Source organism: Kogia breviceps, chromosome 2, assembly GCF_026419965.1.
Source record: "Kogia breviceps isolate mKogBre1 chromosome 2, mKogBre1 haplotype 1, whole genome shotgun sequence".
Taxonomy (NCBI): domain Eukaryota; kingdom Metazoa; phylum Chordata; class Mammalia; order Artiodactyla; family Physeteridae; genus Kogia; species Kogia breviceps.
This window is the reverse complement of record NC_081311.1, coordinates 183520392-183539006: the sequence shown is the minus strand read 5'-3', so window position 1 is coordinate 183539006 and position 18615 is coordinate 183520392. Positions and strand designations below refer to the sequence as shown.

The 18615-nt window shown below is 48.9% G+C and overlaps 1 long non-coding RNA gene and 1 pseudogene across 2 annotated transcripts; one reads left to right on the top strand and one right to left on the bottom strand.

Annotated features, from left to right (window-relative positions):
* Positions 1–25: 25 nt before the first annotated feature.
* On the top strand, positions 26–18495 carry LOC131751619 (uncharacterized). Of its 2 annotated transcripts, none has more exons than XR_009334210.2 (3): positions 26–322; positions 749–938; positions 15370–18495. It is a non-coding gene; the product is annotated as an uncharacterized lncRNA (long non-coding RNA). The 2 variants fall into 2 exon arrangements; XR_010839213.1 differs by having other exon boundaries at positions 65–271.
* Positions 5125–10686, bottom strand: LOC131751617 (tubulin alpha-1D chain-like; annotated as a pseudogene).
* Positions 18496–18615: the final 120 nt, after the last annotated feature.

Below are 18615 nucleotides of genomic sequence, written 5' to 3'. Positions count from 1 at the left end.
GGCTCACCAGGACAACGTCATCCCCAGATGGGACCTGGGAGACAGCGGCAGGCTCCATCCGCGTGTGACGCACTTGCCAACAAACAAGCCACCCAGCCCCTGGCCCCTCTGTGGCTTTCTTAGAGACAGGCTCGATGACCGAGGATTACTCACCCAGAGGAAATCACCACTTCCAGGGCTCACAGACTCCCCTCTGGGCCTAAATCCTCCCGCTTCTTCAGATCCCTGCGCTAAGCCCCGGCCTTCAGAGGAGGCTGTCCGACTTCCCTGAGTATGTCAGACCTGCCTCTCATAGCATCTCTTGGCAACCTTCCTCACACTGGTCAGAGCATTTATTTGTTTGATTATTTGATTGACGGTCTCCTCCCCCACTAGGATGCAAACTCCACAGGGCAGAGATTATGTCTTTTTTCTCACTAGAGTATTCAGGACAGTAGTGGGGTTAAAAAATATACATTGGATGATTAAATAATGAACAGATGGGAACATGTTATTAACAGTTTTGACACATTTGGGAGATTAATGGGATTAATGGGTGGTTAATGGGAAAATGGGGGGAAAAAAAGGAGAGGAAGTTCCCCAGATTCGAGGTTTTTCTTTCCAAACTGATCCTGAGTAGACCTCTTCCACCTTAGAGGGATTTCTGGCTTCAGGCCTCATGGGAAAGTTAGAGAACCTTCTAGAACTGGCTCCCACTTGATATCCAGGCCAATCCACAAGCATTAATTGAGCATCTTCTATGTTGTAGATGCTGCCAGGATGTAAAAAGAATACTGCGGCCCAATCCCTACCTTCACAGAGCTCCAACTACCAGCCCATCAGTATAGACCACTGGGAAACCACAAGGCTCTGGAAACAGGCAGACCTGGGTTTGCAACCTGGTACTACTGTGTGACAAGAAAACCTCTAAGGAATCAGTTTTTCCTCCCTAAATACAGGTAACGCCTAGGACTGTTTGAAAGTCAAATGAGGTATGGTACATAGTAGGTCTTGGTACAGAAGTTCTCTGGCATCATGACTGGCCCAAGCAATACTGGTTAGGTGAATCCAGAAGAATATTTTAGGCTGGGTGACCCAGAAATAATTCGTCAAAGAGAAGGGCTTGAGCCAGACGTGAGAGAAGAGCCTGGTGTGCGTTTGTCCAGTTTTCCTGGCTGCTCACAGCCTGAGCCTCCTCCCTACCTACATCTGGCAAATTCCCATTGCGTAGGCTTTGATGGGAGCCAGGCCACTACCTGCCACAAAACCCGACACTTGCTCTCCCAGACTTCCTGGCTCCAAGGTGTAGGCAAAAGCCGGATGTTCTGCCAGTGGGAAGCTCCAACTGGGACTTTGAATCTGGAGCAAGTCACAGAGAAGCAGGGGCAGTTGAGAATTCATTTCTGCAGTGGTGGCAAGCAGAGCCAGCAGTGGCCTCTAGTGTCCGGAGGAGGAAATGTCAGCCTCGATGCCTGGGTGAGAGGAGGCCTCACTGCAGTGGGTGGAGGGGCCAGGGGCTTTTTAAACAGGCTGTCCTGTGCCCTGACCTTGACTTTGGTGCTGGCTGCCCAGCTTCCCTTGGTGCCTACCTTTTTGTGGAGACTTGTTTGGCAGCCCTTGTATTGATTCTGTATGCTACCCAGTGTCTCTCTAATTGTGTGTGTGTGTGTGTGTGTGTGTCGGGGGGTCCTTTTCTTTTTTTATTTTGCCAGAGTTAGTTCCTGCTGTTTCTAGTCCTGACTGACCTTGGTATAAGAGGAAGGACTAGATTAGGTTAGGTTACTCCAAAATCTTCCAAATCTCTTTCTTTTTACTTCTTATCTTAACAGACATTTGTCTAGCAACCTACCAAGTATGTGGTTTTATATTAAGAGTAGGAATACAAAGAGCTTTGAGTTTCAGTCCCTGTACTCAGGGAGATGAAAACCTCGTTGGGACATAGACAAATGACAGCCAAGGGAAATTATGTGGGACACATCTAGCAAGCAAAGTGTTAATTTCCTTTGTTCACAAGGAATTCCGACAAATTTATGAGAAAAGACAAACCATGCAGTTTTTTAAATGGGTGAAGGGTACAGACAAGACAGTTCACAGAAGAGAAAGTACTGGCTTTTAAACATGAAAAGATGCTCAATATCATTCATAGCAAGAGAATTATAAAGGAAAGTGGCAGCAAAATACTTTCACTTCTCGGACGATTGACAAAGATCAAAAAGTGTAATATGTTGTATGGACACAGGTGGTCTCATACATTGGTAGTAGGAGGGGTATTTGGATATAACTTCTAAAGAGAGCAGTATGAAGTATATATCAAAATTAAAGGTGTATAGCCTTTGACCCAGTAATGCCAATTCTAATAATTTGTGGTTGTACATATATGCAAAGAAGCATGTACAAGGGTTGCAGCATTCTTTTCATAGCAAAGGATTAAAAACAACCTAAATACTATATCATTAATAGCAGACTGGTTAAATAAGAAATGGTACAATGTACTGTGGAATACTATATTGTCACCAAAAAGAATAAGGTATATCTATATGTACTGATGTGCACCATCTTCTAGATTTATTGTTAAGTAAAAAAAACAAGATGAAGAGCAAAGTGTATTTAAATGCGTGTGCACACATTACTATATACATAGATGTCTGGAAAGGAGTACTAACCAAAAAAGTGAACAGTGGTGGCTGCCAAGAGGGGAACAAATGAAGGGGACTTATTTTTGCTGTTTGTAAATCTCTTTGGTACCTTATGAAAACTGAAGCATGTGCACATAGTAACTGGTCAAATGTAATATTTTTAAATCTAGCTGGGGAAATAGGATATCAGCAACAAGCGAAGTGCTATGGTACACGGCAGTCCATGCCAAGTACTGAGTGATGATAGAGACAGCCAGTAAGAGGGAGAATCTAGATGAGGGAGAGGTCTTCAGTGCCAGATGTGTTCTGGGTGACTGTGATCTAACCTGGAAGAAATGGCAGCACTGAGGCCAGCAGGGGGAGGTGGCGTTCCGGAAGGAGGGAATGCAGCTTCGGAGGCAGGCATGCTCCTGACACATTAGAGGCGAGGGAGTAAATGTGTTAGGTGGAATCCAAGGTTGGGGCTCTGTCTCTTGTGTCTGCCTGCAAGAGGTAATTGTACCCTGGCTTTAGAAGCCTCAGGGATGACAGCATTCCCCTGCACTGAGGGAGTCCCCAGAAGCCAGGTTGGGTGGCGCTCTCAGCTGTCCCATGGAGATCTGGGTTGCCACCTCCCCACACCCACACCCAGTCCAACCTAGGCCTGCCAGGGCTTGCCTGCAGAGTTAGTAGCTGGGAGGCCTCACGGCGTCAGAGAAGAGGTGGCCATCCAGCTGCCCAGGGTGGGCTGGCTGGTGCAGCCATCAGGAGGGGAGCCTGGCCACCTCTGTGGATGCCCAGCCGTGTTGGGTGGTAAAGATCTCACCTTTCTCAGGGCCCTCCCTCCTGGCCTCTCCCAAACCCTTACCTGACCTATTGGATGTCAGTGGCAGGGGGCTTTTAGAGGACACTGACAACCCCAAAACCTGGCCCCAGAGACACCTCTGCCCTTGTTCAGCCCTGGAAGCTGAGTCCCTCCTCCGCCTCACATGCCCTCCACCACAGTGCCTGGGCAGGGAAGTGTCAAGTGTCACCCCCTCCCTGCCTTCGAGGCACCTGAGTCACTGTCTGGCCACTGCAGAGCTGGCAGGCCCAGAAGAGGTGGCGTCTGGAGAGGTGCCTGTGTCTGCTGAGGGCAGGAGGGGAGGACACTCTAGGAAGGGGAGGGCAGCAGCATAAGCTTTGGCCCAGGCTGACCTGGGTTTCAATCCTGACTTCTCCACTTACTAGCTGGATAACCTTATGCAAGTCACATGACTTCTCCAAGCCTCAGTCACCACATCTATAAAATGGGCATTCATCGAACAAGTCTATTTAACAAATTTGAGAATCTATGTGTCAGACAGCATTCTGGGTCCTGAGCGTAGAACAGGCCTTGTTGCTATGGAGCTTCCAGTCCAGTGGGTGGGTACAATAACTGTATTTACCTCAGGATTAAAGAAGATAGTATGGATGCAGGGCCTAGTATACTACGTGCTGAATAAATGACAGCGATTTTTTCTGGAGTTTGAAAGGCTCCCCAAATAACCTCTCTTCCTTCCCCAAATTTGAAACCAGTTAATAGAGAGAAAGACGCAGGACAGAGATTTGAAATTCAGTCCTTTCAGAGAAAAAAAAGGGGGGGGGGTGTTGGAGGATATAGCTGAGCTATTCAGCCAAAATGGACTCCTAAATAATTAAGTTATCCTCCTAACCCAGAAGGCGCTGCAGAAAATCCACATACAAGGATTTTAGGGCAGCCATCTGGTTGGAAGTGGGGGCTTAAAGCTGTGCATGTGGCATAGTTTAAAGAAAGGTGATTTGTCTTTATCAAAAAGTGATGAATGTGATGGAGATTACAGGGAGGTAAGGTGCCCCTGACCCCCATTCCCCCGTTGTTGCTTCCACTGTACCACTTCTGCCTTAATGCCAGCTTCCGGACTCTCTACACTCTACGGTGAAGAAGACAGGAGGGTGGGCTGGTGAGGACCAGCTGCATCAGACTACCCTAAGGCACTACTTCAGATGCCCTGGCCTCAGCAGGCTCTTGGTGCAGCCCTGTGCAGCTCGGACCAGCTTCACACACAGACAGCCTATCAGCACCTCACCTCCTGCCCAGGGATTCCCTGTTGACCCCGCAGCCCAAGTGTGTGCAACCTGAAGTACAGGCAAGTTAATGTTTGATGAGGCGAAGGTTTCACCAAGGGAAGAATGGAGCCAGTGCAGAAATTCCCCACCTCACCTCCTCTCCTGCCCACTCTCCCAGGGAATGGTCTGAGATGCCATTTATCCAGCTACATCTTCTCTAGGGTGAGTTCTCCCTCCCTCTCTGCGTGACCCGCCTCGGCCCCCATTCTGCTCCCTGGAACTGCACTCATTAATGAAATCTGAAGTCAGATCTGCTGTCTGGGGAACCCAGGCTAAGATACCAGCCTTCCTATCTCTTATGAAGGAAAAGCCCCCCACCCCCATGGTTTTTCCCAAGAGGAAAAGACATTTGTGAGACAATAAGGCCATAGCACTTTATTGAGGACAGACAGGAAGGAGTCCCCTAGCATTCATCCCCCTCCTCCTCTTCTCCCTCCCCCTCCACACTATCCATGCCCACCTCCTCGTAATCCTTCTCCAGGGCAGCCATATCCTCCCGGGCCTCGGAGAACTCACCCTCCTCCATGCCCTCGCCCACGTACCAGTGCACGAACGCCCTCTTGGCGTACATCAGGTCGAACTTGTGGTCCAGGCGGGCCCAGGCCTCAGCGATGGCGGTCGTGTTGCTCAGCATGCACACGGCACGCTGCACCTTGGCCAGGTCACCCCCGGGCACCACGGTGGGGGGCTGGTAGTTGATGCCAACCTTGAAGCCCGTGGGGCACCAGTCCACGCTTGGTCTTGATGGCAGCGATGGCGGCGTTGACATCCTTGGGCACCACGTCTCCACGGTACAGCAGGCAGCAGGCCATGTACTTGCCGTGACGGGGATCACACTTCACCATCTGGTTGGCAGGCTCGAAGCAGGCATTGGTGATCTCTGCCACCGACAGCTGCTCGTGGTAGGCTTTCTCTGCAGAGATGACTGGCGCATAGGTGGCCAGGGGGAAGTGGATGCGAGGGTAGGGCACCAGGTTGGTCTGGAACTCCGTCAGGTCCACGTTGAGGGCCCCGTCGAAGCGCAGGGAGGCCGTGATGGAGGAGACGATTTGGCTGATGAGGCGGTTGAGGTTGGTGTAAGTCGGGCGCTCGATGTCTAGGTTGCGGCGGCAGATGTCATAGATGGCTTCGTTGTCCACCATGAAGGCACAGTCTGAGTGCTCCAGGGTGGTGTGGGTGGTCAGGATGGAGTTATAGGGCTCCACCACGGCTGTGGACACCTGCGGGGCTGGGTAGATGGAGAACTCCAGCTTGGATTTCTTGCCATAGTCAACAGAGAGCCGCTCCATCAGGAGCGAGGTGAAGCCAGAGCCAGTGCCCCCTCCAAAGCTGTGGAGGATGAGGAATTCTTGGAGTCCTGTGCACTGGTCAGCCTAGAAAGTGAAGGTGAAGAGAAACATGGGATGTGAAGCACAGCTGACCAACAGCAAAGAATCAGCTTGTGCTGTTTGAGATTTCCCCAAAAGTTTCATAAAATCCTTGGAAGACTTTTCCAAGGGCACAAAATAGACCCTGATAAGGAGGTCCCACTCTCTCCTCCTTGTCTCTCTTCCTCTCTCAAACCTCCTGAAGCCTTCCACAGACAGCTCTCTTGACTCTTGTGACATGGTCATTTTTGTCATCATAACTTGCCAACTCCACCCGGCTTCCTAGCCGTGCCCCCTGATCTAACCAGATGTTTCTGGAGAGCTTCCTCACTGAGATTAACAACCCAGTAACCTGATTCCCGTCCTTGCTGGAGGCCGAAGCTGATCAGAGAGCCTTGAGCTGGTATTGTTTGGATCCCTGATTTTCACAGGGCCTTCTGCCCACATGCGTACAATACAAGGTGACATTCTGGGGCTGTTTGTGGGTGCTCATATCTTGGCCAGGCAGCCTATCAACTGGCAGCCGCTCTGCCCAGCATCGGGCCACTTACTATAGCAGATAAAAGGGACCCATAGCTCCAGGCTGGAGCCCACACTCTGCCTCCCCTCCTCACTAGCCCTGATCCTGTGTGTTTAATTCTTGTCCAGGAGACTCTCCCAAGGATGGAGTCTGCCCTCCCTCCCTAGCCCTCAGCTCTTCTCTCACCAGCTTCCGAATCTGCTCCAGCACCGGGTCGATGAGCTCCTTTCCGATGCTGTAGTGGCCACGGGCATAGTTATTGGCAGCATCTTCCTTGCCGGTGATGAGCTGCTCTGGATGGAAGAGCTGGCGATACGTGCCCGTCCGAACCTCATCTGCAGTGAGCAGAATTTTAGGTCCCCTTCCCCTTGCAGCCTGGCTCCTGGAGCCCCAGGGTACCCAGAAGGGGTGGGATCACCAGGCCTGAAGTTCTACCCTAGAGGAGCCCCACTCAGGCTGCTGTTATTGCCCTTGACTTTAGGTGTACTTCAACGAAAAGGAAAGGGATGTGGAGTGACCTTGAGATTCGAGCTGAGCGACAGCAGAGCTGGAGTTCTTGGGAACGAGAAACCAGCGCTCTCCAATTATGGAGAAGGACTTGCTGTGGTACCTGGGACAAGGCCGTGGCAGGGGCTGGCCATCACTCACCGATCACAGTGGGCTCCAGGTCCACAAACACCACCCGGGGCACATGTTTTCCAGCCCCGGTTTCACTAAAGAAGGTGTTGAAGGAGTCATCCCCTCCCCCCACTGTCTTGTCGCTGGGCATCTGCCCATCTGGTTGGATCCTATGTTCCAAACAGCAGAGCCCCCAGCAGGCATTGCCAGTCTGCACTCCAGCCTGCCCCACGTGGACTGAGATACACTCACGCTGAGTGGACAAAGGGCAGAGAGAAGCATATCATGCCTGGACACGATTCCTGCCTTCCTTCCTTGAGTGGTTCTCTGGCTGAGAGCAAGAGTTCCTGGACTCTGCTCTCTGTGCCCCCGGCGCAGGGGGGAAGTGGTGGGGGGCAAAACCCTCAAGGGAAGCAGAAGATGTGACCAGTTCTACGATTATAGAGTCTTTGCTCAGCGACTAAGCATCTTGAGGAACATTGAGGGGCTCAGATGAGTCTGACAGAGCATGATAGGCAACGCACCCATGTCCAGAAAGAAATTAGGGGACATTAGTAAGGAAAACAAGATCCAAGTGAGGTTTCAGGGGTCAGGGACAAGGATGAGGTTTAGAAAAGCAGAAAGGACTCTGAATTCATGTTACAGCTAGAAATGCCAGCAAGGAAGGGGAAAGTGAGCCTGGAATGGATGTGTGTGTGCTGTTCTTTCCTCTTGGGTGTGCGTGGTGCTGGAGTGATGAGGGGCTGGGAAGAAAGTTCTTCCTCACATGACTCAAGGCTGGTCAAAGAGTTCTTGGCCCCGGAAGCAGGACTGGGGTAACCTGCTTGGTCCTAGAAAAAGAGAAAGGTCATTGCCCTTCCTGGGGAGCCCCATGAGCATCAAAAAGACTTGACCCTCTTGCTTCATCATGTATTGAGCCTCCATTATCTGCCTGACACTGGGTGGAGACTGAGGATACATAACACCTAATACCCAGTCCCTGCGCTTAAGAAACTCACTGTCTGGGGAAGGGAGCGTTTCATACGATAACAGATATGTGACAGTGTGGTAAGTAGGATCCCAGAATGTTTCTTCCTGCCTGAGAAGTATTTACGTCAGACTTTAACAACAAAACGAGCACACACATCCATCAAATTTCCCCAAGCTTTAAGGCTTAATCATGTGGAGGATGTAGAGAAATGAGAATTCTCACACTGCTGCTACAAGCCCAAAGTGATGCATCTTTTTTGGAGAGTGATCTGGCAATATCTAGGAAAGCTGAAGATGCTCTTGCTCTAGAGAAATTCTCACATAGGTACACAAGAAAACAGGTGCAAGAACAGTCACAGTACCATAGCAACGGAAGCCAATTAAATGTCCTTCAGCAGGAGAAAATGAATAAAGAATGATTCAGAAGTGGACGTGGATGAATACAAGAAAGAATCTTGGGCTTCCCTGGTGGCACAGTGGTTAAGAATCTGCCTGCCAATGCAAGGGACACGGGTTCGAGACCTGGCCCGGGAAGATCCCACATGCTGCGGAGCAACTAAGTCCGTGTGCCACAACTGCTGAGCCTGAGCTCTAGAGCCCACAAACCACAACTACTGAGCCCACGTGCCACAACTACTGAAGCCCGCGTGCCTAGACCCCGTGCTCCGCAACAAGAGAAGCCACCGCAATAAGAAGCCCACGCACCGCAACGAAGAGTAGCCCCCGCTCACTGCAACTAGAGAAAGCCCATGCACAGCAACGAAGACCCAACACAGCCAAAAATAAAATTAATTAATTAATTAATTTTTTAAAAAAGAGTCTTACCCTCCAAAAATTCTTAATAGAAAAAAGCAAATTAAGAAGAATCATAATACAATACTATTTATATAAATCTTTAACTTGTATGCATCATTTACAGATAAATTTTTGTATTTGCTATATATCCTTGGAATGTATTACAGAAGTAAAGAAAGCAAGGGAAAATATTAGCACTCAATTTGGAATAACGTTAGAGGAGGGAGGTGAATGCATTCGGAGAAGGATTCTATTTCTTAAGCTGGGTAGCACGTGTTCATTATATTATTCTTTATACCTTTTCACATGTCTGAAATATTTCATAATTTTTAAATGAGGATGCTTTATCCGTAAATTTTACACTTCTCTGACTTTGTAAATATGACACAAGGGCCTTGACTTTTTATGATTTTTAAGTGACTGGGATTAATACATAGACCATCTGTATCCAGCCCCATTACTCCCCCACTTGCCTCTCTGTAGGCGTCTTCCCCTGGTGAAGTGGGGCGATAACAAGAGCCCCTCCTAGAATCACTCTGCGGATGAAAGAATGCGTGTAAGTTGCCTGGCTCATTGGACGACACAAAGTAGGGTGCGCCATACCTGTTGGACCCCCTTACCAATTCCCCATTCCCCCCCAACCCCGGGGGGTCATAGTAAGAGGAAGTAATGAATTAAGCTGGGAGGGATTTGGGGACAAAGGACTCCAGAAATCCCCAGGTCCAGGAGGGAGGGCTGACTCAGCTCACCAATCACCTGCCTGGCAGGGCCAGCACCCGCTGCTGCACCTCAGAGCCTGCCCAGGCTCTGTGCACAAAGCCAGACCCTGTCCTGGCTCTCACAGCTGCTGGCCCATGCAAGGTGTGTCTGACCTGGGTTATGCCGGAGTCGCTGGAAACGATGCCCCTCACTCTGGGTTTGGGCCAAGAACTCAGCCCCTGGAGTCACACAGACTGGCCTCAAACCCCACCTCAGCTGCTCCCATTCCCTCTTCTTGCCGGTGAAAGATAGCATGATCTCACACTCAGCAGGCTTTGTCATTAGGTTGTTTAGTTCCGTATATTAAGCATTAATTAGGTGCCAGGTACTGTGCTTAGCACTTCACATACACTGTGTCCTTTAATCTTCACAACAACCCCCTTGGGTAGGTGTTTTTATTATCCTATTTTACTGACTCTCAGAGTGGTCAAACAACGTGCTCAAAGTCAGGAGCAAAACCAGGAATATTCAGAGAGGGGACAGTCTGGGTCCAACCACATTCCTAGCTGCCATTCTATCCTGTCGGGGAGCCGGGTAAAAGATATCAAATGAGCCCCACACATAGCACCCCCCCTCTCCCCACTGATATGTGGCTGGAATGAGGGGTCACACCAAGGCACAGCAGAAGGACAGGACTATGAGGATGTATCCTTACAGCCGGGAGGTGGGAGCAGAGGCCAGCAGGGGCCCAAGGTTTGCAGGAAAGTGCCTGCACTTTCTGCCCCTGTCCTGCTTACCCTACTCTCCCTACCCCTAAATTCAGAGCCCTTCAGCAGCCCCTCAGACTCAGACCATGTCCTAGTTACCGTGGCCTGTCCCTCTCTATCCTCTGAACATACCAGCACGTTTGGGGGGCTGCACTCACATCTGGAAGTTTCTCTGCCTCTCCCCCACCTGACCTGCCCACACGCTGTAACCCCATGAACACCCGGACCATGGGACCCTCATTTGCACGCTCAGCCCCACCTCTGCTTACCATGCTGCCTGGCTGGGGGCTGGCTGGGGTCGTCTGTCTGTCTGTCTGTCGGCTGCAAGATGGAAGGCAGGGACAGGTCTGTGATGGACCCACAGCTGCCGGCCTCCTTATCCTCTCTGGTCTGCTCTCGAGGAGGTGGGGGGTGGGAATGTTGTTAGAAACGGCCCCAAGAGAAAGGCCTGTTGACGTGGTTACTGTGCAGCCGGCAGGCGCTGGGCCTGGGCCTAAGCAGGGGAGTGAGATTGGGCAGGCAGAGGAGGGGCCTGCTGGTAGCCCCACATCGCTGGGTACACGGTGTCTGTTGCTCAGTCACACAACTCCATTTCCTCACAGGTGAGGGCGGATTTAGAAATCAAGGTTGGTGAGGATTGGAAAAGGAGTAGGTGGGGCTAAGAAAAGTCTGCAGTGGACCAGAAATGATGAGTCCTAGGGCAAGAGGGCCTTCTGGGTGGAAACTCAGAATATCACAGAACAGAGGGAACTAGAGCTCAGGTTAGCCCCGTCTCTAGCACTTAACTTCCTTTGCCTCAGTTTTCTCATCTGCAGAATGGGGAGAGGTAGTATTGTGAGATTAAGCAAGATAAACTTTGTTACATGTTTAGTCCAGAATTGCTGTTGTTCTCCACAGGCAAAGCAAGATGCTGAGCATCTTCAGGGCTATTCCTAAGTGTCTCTCCCTATTCCAATCCAAGTCTTTGCTGTTCCAGCCTGGCCTTATTTCCCCACAGAAGGAGTCACCATATGGCCCTGGGCAAAATTATGACATAAAAATGTTACTCTCTCACATTTGTATCCTGCTCTGTAGTTCTTAAGGCAGCCTTGCCCTTATCTCCTTTGAGTCCCTCAACAACTTTGTGAGGTAGGCAAGGTGAGGCCTCCACTCCCAGAGAAAGAAAAGGAAATTGCAGGCCCTTATGTTTTGCCCAAGGTCACGTGGGAGTTAATTAGTGGTGGAATTAAGATTCTTCTGGGACTCAGGCTCAGTGACTCTCCCCTTTCCACATGGCAGAGTTTTCGATGTCCCTCATCCCCTGGCTGCGTTTTTTTTAAAATAAATTTATTTACTTTATTTTTGGCTACGTTGGGTCTTCGTTGCTGCGCGCAGGCTTTCTCTGCTTGAGGCGAGTGGGGACTACTATTCTTTGCGGTACACGGGCTTGTCATTGCAGTGGCTTCATTTGTTGCGGAGCATGGGTTCTAGGTGCGCCGACTTCAGTAGTTGTGGCTCGCAGGCTCTACAGCTCAGGCTCACTAGTTGTGGTGCACGGGCTTAGCTGCTCTGCGGCATGTGGGAAGCCCCCCTGCTGCGTTTTTATTTTCTTTCTTCCCACCCTAAATTCTATGGGGCTTCCCTGGTGGTGCAGTGGTTAAGAATCCGCCTGCCAATGCAGGGGACATGGGTTCGAGCCCTGGTCTGGGAAGATCCCATATGCCGCGGAGCAACTAAGCCTGTGTGCCACAACTACTGAGCCTGCACTCTAGAGCCCGCAAGTCACAACTGCTGAGCCCGTGTGCCACAACTACTGAAGCCCACATACCTAGAGCCTGTGCTCGGCAACAAGAGAAGCCACCGCAATGAGAAGCCCTTGCACCACAACGAAGAGTAGCCCCCACTCACCGCAACCAGAGAAAAACCCATGCGCAGCAACGAAGACAATGCAGCCAAAAAAAAAAAATGCTATGGTCAGTGGTCATCACTCCCTTGCATATCCCTCAACTCCCTCACCTCCGTCTAGCTTCAGTTTCCTCATTTGACTAAACCACAACCCTGGTTAAATCCATTTCTTCACCAATTCTGTGCCTGCACTGACCCAGCTAAACAGTGGCTGTAGAAAAACCCGGAACCATACTGACTGATCTGACTTCAAATGCATGACCACTAACCTCAAATGGACCCTAATGCTGCAGGGAAACCATATTACCTCTCTCCAGTCACACTTCCAGCCAGCACCATGACCAGGAATAGGAATGCTAGATTTAGCAAATAAAAGAATTTTTTCTAGCAACCCTATCCAGGAAGAAGATGCTAATGTGAATTTTCAGTCAATGTGGCAAATGGTGAGAGAGTTATCCTGAGGTTGGGGCTTTTTTCAGTGCCCTTCTCACCATAGCATACAAGGGTGCGACCCAGAATATTAAGATGGTTAACTGATTTTGGCTATGGACTGAAGTCTTCTCTCTCCTACCTGGAACTAAGAGGCCAAGATCCCTGGAGAGAAGACACAGCCAACTAACACTTCAAAGGTAAGGAAGCCCCGTCTACCCTGGGTTGATCCATGAAGCTATAGACCTCAGAAATTATTATCCAGATGAATGAATCTGGGGCCCACTGGGCCCAAAAGTCTCCTGCTAACACTCCAACTTTTCCCAACTGGTCTTTGAAGTTGGGCATCTCAGAGTCAACCTAGACAACACTAATTCTGGAAAGAAAATTATCCCAAAGACAGGCAGGGGGAGGGGTCTTAGGTAAAACAGAGTAAAGAGACTGAGATTTTTTGAGAGCATGTTAATGTATCTAAGTTATAAAATGAGAGGTAATCAATACTCTTCATTCCTTCAACAAATATTTATTGAGTGTCTGGTATGTGCCAAGCACTGTTCCAGATGCCAGAGATACAGTAGTAAGCAAAAAGAGTCTGTGCTTTTTAAAAAAATTTTATTTTATTTATTTAGTTATTTATTACTTTGGGCTGTGTTGGGTCTTTGTTTCTGCACGCGGGCTTTCTCTAGTTGCGGTGAGCGGGGGCTACTCTGCATTGTGGTGCTTGGCTTCTCATTGTGGTGGCTTCTCTTGTTGCGGAGCACGGGCTCTAGGTGCGTGGCCTTCAGTAGTTGCAGCACGCGGGCTCAGTAGTTGTGGCTCAGGGGCTCTAGAGCGCAGGCTCCGTAGTTGTGGCTCACAGGCTTAGTTGCTCCGCGGCATGTGGGATCTTCCTGGATCAGGGCTCAGACCTGTGTCCCCTGCATTGGCAGGGGGATTCTTAACCACTGCGCCACCAGGGAAGCCCCAAGAGTCTGTGCTTTTAAGGAGTTTATATTTTTGTGGGAAGACATAATAACTAAACAAACAAGAGAATTTCAGATAGCGATGAACACGTGAAGAAAACAAAACAGGATAATGGCCCAGAAAGAGATGGGGGGCTACTGCTGAGAAGAAGTCACTCTCTAAGAAGGTGATATTTGAACTGAGTGACAAGTAGATGGCCACACCAAGATCTGGATTGTAGTGGTCCAAGCAGAGAGAAGTGCAAAGGAGCAAGCCTGGTGTATATAAGGAAACTGAGGGAGGGAGGGAGGGGGCTATGCAAGATGAGGTCACAGAGGTAAATGGGCCTGGCAAGGAGAGCGGCTTTTATTACAAGTGCAATGGGAGGGTTTTAAGCAAGCCTCACTGCCTACTTTGTGTTTTGTTTTAGAGAGATTATTGCAGCTGCTATGTGGAGAATGCATTATAGGGATTCAAGAGTAGGAGAAGGAAGCTGGTTAGGAGGCTATGGCAGACATCCAGAAATGAGGGGCTGGTGGCTTAGACTAGAGTGGGGTTGGGGGAAGTAGCTGGGTTTGAAGTAAAGTGATAGGACATGCTAATCTGGGGTGTGCAGACCACACCAACAGTCTCACCTGACCCCTGCCTCCACTTCTTCTTTGCTGGCATGGTCCTAATTTTGTATAATTATTCACCCTTCCACTTGGTCATGGAGGATGGCCTTTCCCTAGACTTAGGGCTAAGTATAGGTTAGTCCAAACCATTCATAGTAGTTGCATTCCCTCCTTCCAGTGACTAGTTTAGGCCCGGAGCCAGTGAGATATAAGGGAAAGTCTGCTAGGGTGCTTTAAGGAAAGGTTTTTCTCCCTGATAAAAAAAGATGTGGGAGGAAACCAACCCCCTTTCCCGCCTTAGGATGGTGTCATATGAGGGCATAATACTTGGAGCTGCTGCGGCCATCCTGTGATTAGGAGAGAAGATGTCGCCAGCCCATTGAGGATGCCAGAGCAGAAAGCTGGAAATACCGGACTTATTGGTGACATCACTGAATCAACCCTGGAACTGCCCTACACTCAAGATTTCTTGTGGGATAATAAATATACTCATTGTTTAAGCTGCTGGTAGTTAGGCTTTCCATTATTTGAAGCTAAAACATTCTCACTAATAAAAGAGGGGAAGGAGAGAGGGAAAGAGGAATGCAGGATGATCCTAGGTTTTTACCTAAGCACTTGGGTGGAAGGTGGATGTTGTTGACTCAGACTTGGAAGCCTAGGATAGAAGCAGGTTTGGCAGGGAGTGGGACGAGGGTAGTATACTGAGAGTTCTACTTTGAATGTGTTATGTTGAGATGTCTAATGTGCTTTCAAGATATGATGTCAAGAAGGCAAATAGTCATGCGAATCTGAAGTTTAGAGGAGAGGTCCAAAATGGAGGTATACATTTGAGAGCCATCAACATATAGGTGATATGTCTTTCTTTTTGTTCTATTCTTGCACTTCAGTTTGGCAATGTATATACTCTAGGTATTCTTTTTTGAGTGACCCTAAATATGTTACAATTACTTTTTATTAAGGACATTTAAAAATATACCCCAAAGTAGAGATAACATAATAAAACCCCATATACTCATCACTCACCTTCAACGATTGCTCCTTCAGGGAGAAAAGCACATGGAGAGCCTGGGACTGAGCTATGGGGAATACCCTTTAGAAGTAAACCATCAAAGACCACCAAAAAGGAGTGGCCAGGACAGAAACCAGGAGGGGAGGTGTCATCAAAGCCAAGAAGGAAGTGCTTCAACTACAAAACTCTGTAAGGGAAGGATAAGCTATGTCAAATACTGCTGAGAGGCTGAGAACAATGAAGAGAGAGACATGACCTTTGGCTTTGGCAAGATGGAGGTCACTAGAGACCTTGGCAAGAGCATCTAAGTGGAGCATGTGAACCAGGTCTGCGTGGACAGCAAGAAGGAGAGAAGACATGGAGATATTCCTTTGGAAAGATGGTTCTGTGAGGAGGAGGACAGCTGGTAGATGCTCCATCTGAAAAAAATGGAAGGATGTGCACCAAGGCTCAGCTCCACCTCTCCCAGATGGAATCAGTGGAGACATTTTAAACTTTGATGACCTTGCTGCACTGCTCCAAGGTTGTGGTGAGACTCTGAGAAGGAGTTAGAAAAGACAGAGATAACAACGGGCATGGTGAAGAGGGAGAGCGATCCAAAGAGAGAATGAACATCCATGTAGGGTAAGTGGACTAAGCAATGTGTCATGAGGAAGAGTGAAGAAATGCCTGGCATCATCTTCTAGATTCTGTACGTGTATGTGAATGTCTAAGAGTTTTCCATCTGGTCATATGGACTGTTACCTGCACACCTACCTGGAGTTTATGGCCCTAATTCAGGGGATCTGTGTATATACCCTGAGAAGATACATACACGCTCACAGCCATGCACATACACACATGAGCACATACACACATGCACATACACACAAACACACATGCACAATCAGAAGCAGAATCTGTGTTCCACTAACACGCCTTGGGCATGTCTCCCTGAAACCTTATCTTCTCCATTTTTCCTGCCAGGAGGCCTGCTCAGTGAACTCCTTGCTACAGGGGCCAGGGTAATGTAACTGTGTGATGTGGGTTGAGCATATGATGTTAAATGGCAACAGGCACTGGTCTCCTGTGTCAGGGAGACACAGAGTGATGAGGGCTGCCTGAACTGGAGCAGCTTGTTGCCCATCCTGAGAGAGTAGCCACCCCGCAGCTGCATTTGTTGCCTATTGGTTTCCTATGGAGGCTGTAAGAAATTGCTACAAACTTAATAGCTTAAAACAATGCAAATTTATTATCTCACAGTTCTGGAGGTCAGAAGTCCAAAATAGGCCCTATAGGGATTGCAGTATTATGATTTAAAAGAAAAAAATATATATGGTTACTCAGATGACCAAAATATATTTCTTGTATATTATTTGGTCTTTGTCCACTCCTCCCAGCTCACAGTTCCCAAAACCCTGAGAATTCCCTAAGTGTTGAGAGTGATCGAGGTGTCTTTTTTGTTATGTTAATGAGGCGACTTTTGGACCCACCTAAGGAGGGGGGCTGCTTGCCAGTGGAGCCAACTGGGTGATTAGAGGGTTAGAAATTTCAGTCCCACCACCTGCTTCCGACCTCCTGGGAGGGGCGGGCAGCTGGAGATTGAGTTCAATTACCAATAGTCAATGATTTAATCAGTCGTGCTTATGTAATGAAGCCTCCATCCAAACTCAAAAGGGTGGGGTTTGGAGACCTTCCAGGATGATGAACACATGGAGGTGCTCGGAGAGTGGCGCTTCTGGCGCTATGGAAGCTCATGCCGTTTCCCCGTACCTTGCCCTCTGCATCTCTTCCATCTGGCTGCTCCTGGCTTATATCCTTTTATACGAAACCAGTGATCTAGTAGGTAGACTGTTTCTCTGAACTCTGTGAGCCTCTCTAGCAAATTAATTGAACCCAAGGAAGAAGTAATGGTATCCTCTAATTTACAGCCGGTCAGTCAGAAAGACAGGTAAAAACCTGGACTTGTGATTGGTATCCTGAGTTGGAGGGGGCTGTTGGAACTTCCAGTTTGTAGCTGGTGGGTCAGAAGCACAGGCAGCAACCTGGGCTAGTGACTGGCATCTGAAGTGGGCAGTGGGTGACAGTCTTGTAGAACCAAACCCTTAATCGGGGAATCTGATACTATCTCCAGGCAGAAAGTGGCAGAATTGAGTTGTATTCTTGAACACCCTGCTGGTGTCTGAGAATTGCTTCGTGGTGTGTGGGGAAGCCCCCTGCCTCGCACACTGGAATTGGAAACCTGTTTAGGGATAAACTCAAGGTGTTGGCATGGCTGTCTTCCTTCTAAAGACTCTAGAGGAGAATATGTTCCTTGCCTTTTCCATCTTCTGGAGGCTGCCCACATTCCTTACCGTGGCCTCCTTTCTTTTATCTTGAAAGCCATCACTCTGACCTCTGCTTTTGACCTCTCCTTCCCTGACTCTGACTCTCCTGCCTCACTCTTCCATTTATAAGGACCCTTGTGATTACACTGGGCCCACCCAGAAAATCCAGAATAATCTCCCATCTCAAGACCTTTACCCTAATCACATCCACAGAGTCTTTTGCCATGTAAGGTAACATAGTCACAGATTCCAGGGATTAGGATGTGGACATCTTGGTGGGGAGCTATTCTGCCTATCACAAGTGCTAAATGGGCACGCAGGCCCAGAATAGCCATATCTTCCAATTCTTTTCAAGGTAAGCTAGGAATCTGGAGTTTTACATGATCGTGCAGAAAAGAGTTGACATAGCAGAACTGAGACTTAGAAAGGCCTGCTCGCAAGGTTGGCCCTTGGCTGGCATCTGGGAACTTGGCTCTTAGAGTGCGCCCAGTCAACAGCTAACTGATAAGCATGGTTCGTTGTGCCTAGATGGTGTGTGTAAACGATATGATTTATGCTGAACACCTGCTTTTCTTCTAAAGAGTCTGGAATTTTGGTAAGTGCAAGGCAGAGGTGCCTATGTGACCAGCCCCCACTAAAAACCTTGGGTGCTGAGTCTCTAACGGGCTTTCTTGGGCAGAAACGCTGCAGGGAAACGTCCCATTTTCATTTTGGAGGAAGAGTACACTGTGTGAGCCCTTATGGGAGGGAGAGGGCATAGATTCCTTCAGACTCTGCTTGTGTCTTTTCCCCTTATTATCCAGTTGTGTATTGTTCCTACATCACTGTAATAAACCTTAGCTGTGAGTACGAGTTTATGCTGAGTCCTGTGAGTCTGTCTGGCAAGTCTCCTAACATAGGGGTGGTCTTTGGGGATGCCCCAAAGATAATTCCTGATTTTTTTCATATTCTAAACGCTATGGGGGTTAACACTGT